Below are 11,690 nucleotides of genomic sequence, written 5' to 3'. Positions count from 1 at the left end.
GTCCACACGCCACACATTACATTTTGACAGCTAGACAATTCATAAAGCAAGCGTTTCCATCAAGCACGAGATCATACCACTCTACATTTCCCCAAATTTCTCCTCCTTCGTACCTTTCCACCATAATTTGTGCACACCAAATTTCTGTAGTCTCAGTCAAGGCTATTACTTTCTGCAAAAACACAGCTAATTTTCTACCGTAATTAACAGTGCATGACCATGAACCATCCTCAAGTAGTCCTAACTCCACACCCTTCACCACTCCCCAAGCCCTTTCCTTTAGATCATACGCTCTTAAACAACTCCTACGAACATCATAGTAGTACAATACATCGTCTAAAACGCATGAATTTGACCACTCCTTAGAGTGCAAGATCCGGTCTGTTACACATGTACCTTTCTTTGGTTCATGCACATAGCTGTTTTCATAACTCCTCATGTAAATCTTATCCGCCGTCTCCACGCTACTAAGCCACCTCTGGCTCACATCCCAACCAGCTGGACTTTTTTTCCCAACCCGCCACCTTTGTGCTTCAGTATCAAACACCATGATCTTTTTAGATGATGATTTCAGCTTCCGGGGTTGAGTGTCTGACCCTCCAATCACATATATCTTCCCATCCACTAGTTTGGAGACCGACCACGCGACCGCCGTTGGCATTCTGGCGAGAGGCTCCACCGTGTGAGATACACAATCGATACGTGACACACTCGGTGTGATCATCCCCCAGTGGTGAAATCCACCCATGACATATATACTCGGAACCTAAAACCACATAGCTTCCATGTAAAGGCATGGGAGGGAGTGAAGGGATAGGGACTAACCAATGGTTGTTGTTGGGTTTCGGAACAAGAGTATACCAATGGATAACAGAGGTTTGGTTCTTAGAGATGGCAACATAGAGACTGTGGTCTTCTTTGCCTAAAAGAGATCGTATCGTGTACAGCACAGGCGACGTAACGAACGACCGGAACTTGTCTGAAACGAGCGAGAGAATGGGATAGTAACATCTTGGTACACGTGCTATGCAATCCAAGATGAGTTCTTCGGGAAGTGAGGTCATCAGTGATGGCCGCTCCGGTGGATGGTTATCATCTACCCCAACTTTGGATGACATCTTTTTATTAGATAAAAAAAAACTTTTCATAACATCTCTCATGTTTTTTTCAGAGTCAAATCAACAACTTATATTTTAGTCACATACTTGGGATTCCAACTTTTATAAACGTTTCGCAAAAGGTAAAATATTGAATAGGTTTTCAAAGGAAATTAAAATATATCCAAGAATTGGTAAAGAGATATGGTAGAATTGAATATATAAATAGAAGGGAAATTCAATGAGATCTTTTTATGCAATGAATTGGGTCATTTTGGAAGATTGTAAAGTGTAATTAAATTATTTTACCTACATATATCTATCTATAAACCTCTTTCACAAAAAAAAAGCAGATATCTATTAATTATCATGCTTTTGGCAAAAGATATGTATATGTGTCAAAAAGATGTATATCTAAGTTTGACAAAGTCAATTAAATTTATATATTTTGCCTAATAATAGTTATTCATATTTAATTGGAGATATTATCCTTTTTTGTCCTAAGATCTAAACCATGAAATTATAATAATATACTAGATTTTAATCCGCGATACACCGCGGGACAATTTTTTTAAAAATAATAACATTTTAATTTTTATTTGTTTTTTTATTTAGTTTGTTTTGTTTAGTTAAATAATAATTTTGTTTGGATTGTCAATTATTGGAACAATAATAGGGGAAATAAATACATAAATATGTAATTTATAAGCTATTGTCGGATTAAGTTATAATTTTACCAATGATTTAATTGTTTTACAAAATTTTAGTTAAATTACCCTGATTTAATATGTCTAATATTCTAATATTAGTGGTATTGACCAAATAATTAAATGAAGATTTAACCCGTGTTTCAAAACCGAATTAATAATATTTTATATTTACTAGGATGTTGGTCCGTGCGTTACCGTACGGAAAAGTGAAAACTTGAAATGATTAACATTGTTAATTTTATATTTCAAGTAAAATGTTTTTCGTAATTTTTTAACTGTATAATATAAAAGTCATAAATAATGACTAAGATGAATTAACTAAATTAGTTAAATAAAATATTTGTTATATATATAAAAATGAAAAATCGATTCAGTGACAATAAGAGAATAATGTTAAAGATATATAAATCTAGGTTTAATGAATTATACTCAGATAATCAATTTTGAAAGATATTCACATAGAATAAAAATTAAATCATTATTCTATCGTAATTTATAAAAATAATAAAGGTATAAAACAAAAAGGTGCGATTTTTGAAACATAGAGGTGTGAAAAAAATGTGAAAGAATTAATAGGTGCGATTTTTGAAAGATGGGGATACAACGAAGAGATGCAAAAATATGAAAATAAAGACATGTGAAACAAAAAGGTGTGAAACAAAAAGATATAAAAACTAACAAGTGCAAACATTGAAATCAAGGGGTACAACGAAGAAACATAATTGTTGGATCAAAATACTGAAACTTTATATAAATAAAGAGGTGTAAAACAAAAAGATATGAAAACTAACGGGTGCCTACATGAAAAGTTGGGGATGCGACGAAGAAACACAATTGTTGGATCGAGTTTTTGAAACTTTTGAGATCATTAACAAAGGGTGAGATCATTAATAATACTTAAATAACAAAAACTCTTTTCAAAATCCATAAAAATCTGTATATATATAAAAACAAAAAGATGTGAAAACAAAGAGGTGTGAAACAAAAGTGTGAAACAAAAAGGGTTGAAAAATAACAAGTGCAACCATTGAAAGCTAGGGGTACAACAAAGAAACACAATTGTTGGATCAAAACATTGCAACTTTATATAAACAAAGAAGTGTAAATCAAAAAGGTGTGAAAACTAACGGGTGCTAACATAGAAAGCTGAAGGTGCAACGAAGAAACACAATTGTTGGACCGAAACTTTGCAACTTTTGAGATCATTAACAAAGGGTGAGATCATTAATCATACTCAAAGAACAAAAACTATTTTCAAAGTCCACAAAAAGATGTATATATATATAAACAAAGAGTGTGAAAACAGAGATGTGTGAAACAAAAAGGTGCAAAAACTAACAAGTGCAACCATTGAAAGCTAGGGGTAAAACGAAGAAACACAATTGTTGGATCAAAACATTGCAACTTTATATAAACAAAGAGGTGTAAAACAAAAGGGTGTGAAAACTAACGGGTACCAACATGGAAAGCTGGGGGTGCAACGAAGAAACACAATTATTGGACCAAAACTTTGCAACTTTGAGATCATTAACAAAGGGTGAGATCATTAATAATACTCAAAGAACAAAAACTCTTTTCAAAATCCGTAAAAATCTGTATATATATAAAAACAAAGAGTGTGAAAACAAAGAGGTGTGAAACAAAAAGGTGTGAAACAAAAAGGTGTGAAAACTAACAAGTGCAACCATTGAAAGCTAGAGGTACGACGAAGAAACACAATTGTTGGATCAAAACATTGCAACTTTATATAAACAAAGAGGTGTAAAACAAAAGGGTGTGAAAACTAACGGGTGCCAACATGGAAAGCTGGGGGTGCAACGATGAAACACAATTGTTGGACCAAAACATTGCAACTTTTGAGATCATTAACAAAGGGTTTAATAGGTGCGATTTTTAAAAGATGGGGGTACGACGAAGAAACATGATTATTGGAAAAAAACTTGCAACTGTTGGGATCATAAATAATTTTAAACCGTTTGATGAGATAATAGAAACAATCTCATCCGTTAGATTAAAGTTGACCCCCAAAAGTGGGTTTGCTATTATATAGAGAAAACAAAGAGTGTGAAAACAAAAAGGTGTGAAACAAAAAGGTGCGAAAACTAACAAGTACAACCATTGAAAGCTAGGGGTACAACGAAGAAACACAATTGTTGGATCAAAACATTGCAACTTTATATAAACAAAGAGGTGTAAAACAAAAGGGTGTGAAAACTAATGGGTGCCAACATGGAAAGCTGGGGGTGCAACGATGAAACACAATTGTTGGACCAAAACATTGCAACTTTTGAGATCATTAACAAAGGGTTTAATAGGTGCGATTTTTAAAAGATGGGGGTACGACGAAGAAACATGATTATTGGAAAAAAACTTGCAACTGTTGGGATCATAAATAATTTTAAACCGTTTGATGAGATAATAGAAACAATCTCATCCGTTAGATTAAAGTTGACCCCCAAAAGTGGGTTTGCTATTATATAGAGAAAACAAAGAGTGTGAAAACAAAAAGGTGTGAAACAAAAAGGTGCGAAAACTAACAAGTACAACCATTGAAAGCTAGGGGTACAACGAAGAAACACAATTGTTGGATCAAAACATTGCAACTTTATATAAACAAAGAGGTGTAAAACAAAAGGGTGTGAAAACTAATGGGTGCCAACATGGAAAGTTGGGGGTGCAGCGAAGAAACACAATTTTTGGACCAAAACTTTGCAACTTTGAGATCATTAACAAAGGGTGAGATCATTAGTAATACTCAAAGAAGAAAAACTCTTTTCAAAGTCCATAAAATTCTGTATATATATAAAAACAAAGAGTGTGAAAACAAAGAGGTGTGAAACAAAAAGGTGCGAAAACTAACAAGTGCAACCATTAAAAGCTAGGGGTACAACGAAGAAACACAATTGTTATATCAAAACATTGCAACTTTATATAAACAAAGAGGTGTAAAACAAAAAGGTGTGAAAATTAACGGATGCCAACATGGAAAGCTGGGGGTGCAACGAAGAAACGCAATTGTTAGACCGAAACATTACAACTTTTGAGATCATTAACAAATGGTTTAATAGGTGCGATTTTTAAAAGATGGGGGTACGACGAAGAAACAAGATTATTGGAAAAAAAATTAAGAGAGAGAGAGAGAGACAGAGCGGAGAGCTCTTATGGAGAACTTTAGCTCTGTAGTGGTGAGTAGTTTATTTCTGTATATCAACCATATATTAGGAATTGAATTCCCACTTATGTCTATGAATCGGTACCATCATGTTCTTCAATAAACGACAGCGAAAACGAAGTCGATGTGGTGAAACAAGTGATAATAATATCTCACCTTTTGATGTTCTCTTCTTTGAGTTAAACACTAATTTTATATATTTCTTGTTTTTTCTTTTTTTTTTTGGCAGATTCCAGATCACTCTAAAAGTGACTGTTATAGATTACGTTTTTTAAAAGTTGTATATACAAATTAGAAAGTCATCAAAGACTAAATAAGTTATCTTTAGTAGATCTTTTCTTTCTAACTTGACTTGTCATTTGGTCTTGTTTACGCTTTCTAGAATTTGATTTTGTGTTGTCATAAGTATGTCTGGTTTTTTTTTCGGCACTCTCTATTTCCATGTTCATTTGTAATATTTCTATATATTATCAAAATGTTTGAAACCCATAAAGTATAAGAAATTATAATTCAACTAAATTTTTTAAAAACTGTATTTACAAAAAAATATAAACTAACCTGGATCATGAACATCTAATGGACATCCTACAAAAAAAAAAATTTAACATTTATACCATGTTTGTTAGAAAAAATAAATAGGTTTTTCTAGAAAGTCAAAAAACTTGCACATTGAGAATCAAAAACATTAGCCATGCAAAAAATATGGCACATGTACTTAATAACATTAGCCATGCAAAAACATGAAAACCGGAAAGGCTAAAAATTTTGAAGAGACTAAAGTTAACAAAACTAAAATTAATGTATGAACTTAATAGTGTCGACTAACAGTAATAATAATCTAATAGAGAAACACTACAGGTCATTCGCAGAAAAAATTAAATTACCTTGAATTAGAGATTGATGCTTGAAAGTTAAAAAACACTTCAATAATACAATTCTTTAATACTCAGAAAACAATTTTTCAAAACTTGTTTATGTAGTCAAGAAAAGTTTATATATAATAAACAAAGAGGTGTAAGACATAGAGGTGTGAAATATAAATGTGTAAAAATTAATAAATGTGAAACAGGGAGGTACAACAAAGAGATGCAAAGACTAAGAGGTGTGATTTAAAATGTGTAAAAATGAATGGATGTGATTTTTGAAACCAGGAGGTACAACAAAGAGATGCAAAGACTAAGAGGTGTGATTTAAAAGGTGTAAAAATGTATGGATGTGATTTTTGAAACCAGGAGGTACAACAAAGAGATGCAAAGACTAAGAGGTGTGATTTAAAAGGTGTAAAAATGAATGGATGTGATTTTTGAAACCAGGAGGTACAACAAAGAGATGCAAAGACTAAGAGGTGTGATTTTTGAAAGATGGGAGTGCGACGAAAAGACACGATTAATAATTTTAAACCGTTGGATTAAAACTGGAATTAATCTCATCCGTTGGATTAAAAGTTGATAAAAAAAAGTGGGTTTGCTATTATATATAGATATTAATGTTAATTCAAACCATCATGTTAATAACATGTCCTGTCATATAACAACAAACCGTCATATTAAGTGGTTTAACCCGTGTTTCAAAACCGTCATATTAGTGGTTTTGGTTGTGGGTGTTGTGTTTCGTTTGTAAAGTTGATATTTATACATGGAAAATGCTTGATGAGCAAGGAGTTTACGATCAGTAGTAATAAAAGAGAGATTTTAGTGTTTTTCTATTTGAATTGATAACATTATCGCAGAATAATATTCAGTTTCTTAACGCGATATATACTATATTAAATGTATTTTTTGATGCTAAAGTTAAATATACCCGATTATTGAGTTTCTAAATTTGGATTTCTGTTTTTATGAACTTTATTAACGTTATAATAATTATTGCAATTGTAATCATTTGTTACTCAAATTTGGCTATGTCATTTAAATTTAAGAGATCATACAGTGTCTAAAGATCTATTAAAATAGTTTTGAAGATTTTTATGGGATTAAAAATTTAATGCGTAGATTTGTTTTTAGAAAAATCAAAATATATAGATGTATCAAGCTATTTATGGCAATAAACATATCAAATTAGGCCGATTTAAATAGTTCCATTAATTAAGTTTCTACGAAATGATATTTTAGAAAAATCGTTAGAGGTTAATGTTGTAAATAAAATAAATTAAATAAGCAAAACTTAAAGGGCGTAAACCAAAATGTACTTCAAAAATGTTAATATAGATAAGGTATACTTTAACTAAATTAAACTAATCTCATACAGTTTTTTTTCAATAACTCACTATATAATAGTGACTACATTACAAAGATGACGGTTCGTAAGTCGAAATCATAGATAACCTTTGTATTTATGTCAAATTTCTTAAATTAGATGTTTCGTACTAAAGAAACCAATGTACAACTAGGTTTGAACCCGCGGTACACCGCGGGACAAATTGTAATTATGTTTTAAAAATTTGAGTACTAATTAAGTAGAACTTGTATGTATAAGAATGTAAAAATATATATATTTAGACATATATATATATGTGTAGTTTGACTAAGGAGCTAAAATTGTATAACAGTATATTTTTGTAAAGATTTTAAAGTATGTAGAGTTTAATATATAAACATTACTTCTTTTTATTATAATATGTATAAATTATGTAATATATTGTTAATTATAAATTAGTAGTGTGATATGGAATTTCAATTTTTTTTATTCCGCTAGTCTCGCAGTGGATATAAAAATTTTAAACCCGCAAAAACCGTCTTATAAAGTCTGAGTAAATAATATGCATATATGCAAGACACACATACATAATCGGTTTTTTTTTTCTAATATTGGTTTTCCAGTATGTCTTGTGAAATATATATTTAAAGTAATCAATAAATATATTCTAAAAACAGCGGAATTTTTTTAAAAAATTTTATGCTTTATAAAACCCATAGTTCTAAATCTATTTTCCATATTGATTATTTTAGACCCGTATTCACATCCACCCGCAAGCTTTGGTTATACTAAAAAGCTTAAAAGTGAATAATAATTAACAATCCTATGCAACATTTGTTCTTGAAAGAGGGGTAATAATAATATATCCCAACAAAATGTTTTTTAATTTTCATTACATCCCCAATTTTTTTAATAAAAAAAGCTAAGTTTCTAAAATAATAATGTTCATCTGCCATTGATGTTACAGGTAAAGTTTAATTTTTGTATTCAAATCATTACCAAATCTGTTCTAGTATGATATAGGAAGCGATATAGACCCACATATATAACCATTTAATTTAATATGCAGCCCATTAAGATTACATTCTTTTAGAATTCTAATTTCGCTGAAATTCATTTTCCTTTCAATTTCACTCCTTCACTCCACCAATGGCTAATTCGATGTCTTTAACCTCCAACCGTCGCTGTGGAAACTCGCGATCTATTTGTCTTTTACTGCCATCTATAAACTTTGGCTTAATAGATGACAACCAGCGATGTATTAAAAGAGTTGGCTATGCTCCGTATATCTGGAAGAGAGTCCTTTGTAGGTCTTGATTTTAGCGACTAAAAATATCTACCATTTCACCAGCAGCATTTTCACATGCATCATTCTGCTCCGCAAAGGAGCCCCACAAAGTACATGGTAACGGGTAGCCTTTCATTCCTTTATGAATGATAAGATGTCTTTAAAACTAAATGATAAAATAATAACTTACATGAGTTTTGAATAGTGGTATTTAACTTACAATTCATCTCGTAGTTGGAAGTCAATCTTGGCGTATTATTGACGTCGATTGTTTCTATCTCACTAACATTGACAACTTGTCCCACAATGTCTACACGGTAGAGTTTTGAATAAGTTAATAAACGATTATTAAAAAAAGCAAATAAGATGTATAAGAAGATTCTTTACCGATTAACATGTTTGCATTATGTAAGAACCGCAGTCAAAACATCTTTGAAAGTAGTAATATTTAGGTGGGGGTCATCAGACAGAGGATCGATCTTTGTTACAATGGTTTGAGTCAAGAAACCCATTTTGTTAACATGAGCAACTGGTCTACATTGATGCCAGTCCAAAGTTTTGAACGCTTCTCCATTCTCCTGCCAGTCCAAAGTTTTGAACGCTTCTCCATTCTCATGGATCCATATGCCTTTGAAAACGAATAATACAATCCTTCTTGATAGAATTATATATCTTTGTTCCCTACGAAAGTATGAAGTTATTAGCGAGGTTAGTTACGATATCAAATCATATGTTTGTTGTTGGATAAATTAGACTGTAACTTACTTGTTTATCAGCGAGGATCACGTCAAAAGTCTCACCAAACCTGGTTGTGTTGTGTATGTTTTCCAGGTGTGCAAGACTCAGNTGTAACTTACTTTTTTATCAGCGAGGATCACGTCAAAAGTCTCACCAAACCTGGTTGTGTTGTGGATGTTTTCCATGTGTGCAGGACTCAGAACTTGCACTCGCCAAGACGTCTTGTACGGCTTGACATCATTGAGAAAAGTAACTGCTTGCGCCATTGATCTTGAAGGAATGAAGATGGTGTTTGGTTGAGTAATGAGGTATAATATTAGTCTATTTATAATATATTAGCTAAACCTAGAGTATCAAATGGCTTGTTTGGTGTAAATCTTGGATGGCAATTATTTATCGAATATTTTGAAGATTTGATCATAAGAATACAGTTATGATTGCTAATAGTTGAAGTTTTTTTGGTAATAATCGTGAAAGATGCTTTTATTTAGGGATGATTTTTGAGTAAATATGGTTATTAGTTATGATTTTGCTATTTATATTTATGCTGTTTTAAAAACTATTATGCAATATTAGTGACGTTTTAAGAAGTAGTTTTTTGGTATGTAAGTAGCTAACTTTATGGCATTTAATTCGCAAATTACGTGATATTAGGAAAATTACAATCTCTAATTTTTAGGTGAATTGATTGTTATGTTTCGCAGGAGCCCAATACGGATTAAAAACAAAGTCCAATAAATAATTAAAGGACCAACAAACGATTGAAGCATAAAACAGAGTCCAATAAACTGAGATCCGATACAACTGGGTCGGGTTTAGTAAAAACGTGCGGACCCTTAATTGGATCTGCGATTATATTTTATTATTTTTATTTAGATCAAATTACCCTGGCGAATTTCAATTAAGGCTTTCCTTAATGCTTAATTCAGTGGCAATTTTAGTAAATAGGCTAGACATTTTGGACATTTTTTTATTTGTACTTCTCTTTTAATTATAAGAAGATTAAGAAAGACAATCATTGTACTAGGTGCTCAACACTTGTCAAAATCTATCAACTTAAGGAAGAATGGAAAAGAAATTTAAAAGTAATTATCTCCTATATAATAATACGAAAGTACACAACATTGTTTTGTAAACTTATAATTTTAATAAGTTGGTTACAAATAGGTTAAAGATTAATTGGTTACAAATTAAATAATGGTATAACCTTAATTTATTTTTGGAAAATTTTACTACTAAAGCACTTTGTTTCAAAAAATCTTAAAGAGAATATTCTAAGGAATCATTTGATATCATCTAACTTACCATATTAATTTTCTTTATTAAATTATTCATCAAATAAAAATCTTTTGATATCTAACTTAACATATTAATTTATTAATTATCATTATATTTCACCTCTCATTTTTATATATGAGTCTATTTTGTGAAACAAATAAATTATCATATAATTAAAAAATAATTTTATTTCCGGATATACCATAAGTTGAATTTTTAAAAACAAATATAAATGGTTCAATCTATAAAATATTTAAGTTTTAGTAATATTATTCTTTAAAAATAATATCTGTTGAATTAAAAATTTTACTGAGTAACGGGTCAAAATTTGAAATTTTATTTTCAATTTCATACTTATTTTGTTGAATTTTATAATTTTATATAATATAATAAACTTTAAATAATATATTTAAAATATTGAAACTTGATATAAAAGTTAGAAACTATAAACACTCCAAATTGATTTGTTATAGCAATGTCAATAATATAACACTATAATATATAAAAAATTCAAGAAACCAAGTATATTAAAACAAAAAGTATAACAATATATTAAATTACTCATAGTATAATAACTCGCTTTTAAAAAACTAAATTTACAAAATTATATCTTATAATGATATTCAAGTCATGATGTAGAATATACATTGTTAAAATAACTTTGCATACATAAACTAATACAACATATTAAAATTTTATTTTAAAATAGAAAATATACAAAATTTGTATAAAATAAAATTTAACCAGTGTTATAGCACATGTACTTATCTAAAATCATTGACAATATAAAACTTACAAAATATGTATCTTTTTTATTTTATTGCATAATGTTTTATACAAAAAACTTTTAAAAACAATCACATAAATTATATTTTATATAAAAAATACAATATAAATAAAATGAATTTCAATCCGTGCTCTAGTACGGATCTACTATAGTTTTAATGTGTTGGGCGTCCGAAATTATCTATGATGTTTTCCTCAGTCATCAATTTGGGGTAGGCCTTCAACTTAGTTATTAAAGACTTCAAACGATTCAAAGTGATCTATACTATCCTTGATATATCAACAATTTGTGTTCATCCGTCTAGTATATTATTTTGCCGTTAACATATCCACAAAGATATTCGAACTCTTGTTCTTTACTTTTTGGGGTCAGGAAGACACACTCAAATTTTTAACCTCTTAAAAAGGATTTAAAAACAAAAGAG

General features: G+C 30.2%; 1 pseudogene; it reads right to left on the bottom strand.

The window, feature by feature from the left end:
* Positions 17-1,135, bottom strand: LOC104789008 (annotated as a pseudogene).

This window comes from Camelina sativa, chromosome 5 (genome assembly GCF_000633955.1).
Source record: "Camelina sativa cultivar DH55 chromosome 5, Cs, whole genome shotgun sequence".
NCBI classification, from domain to species: domain Eukaryota; kingdom Viridiplantae; phylum Streptophyta; class Magnoliopsida; order Brassicales; family Brassicaceae; genus Camelina; species Camelina sativa.
The sequence above is the reverse complement of the archived record's forward strand: the minus strand, read 5'-3'. Positions and strand labels throughout refer to the sequence as shown.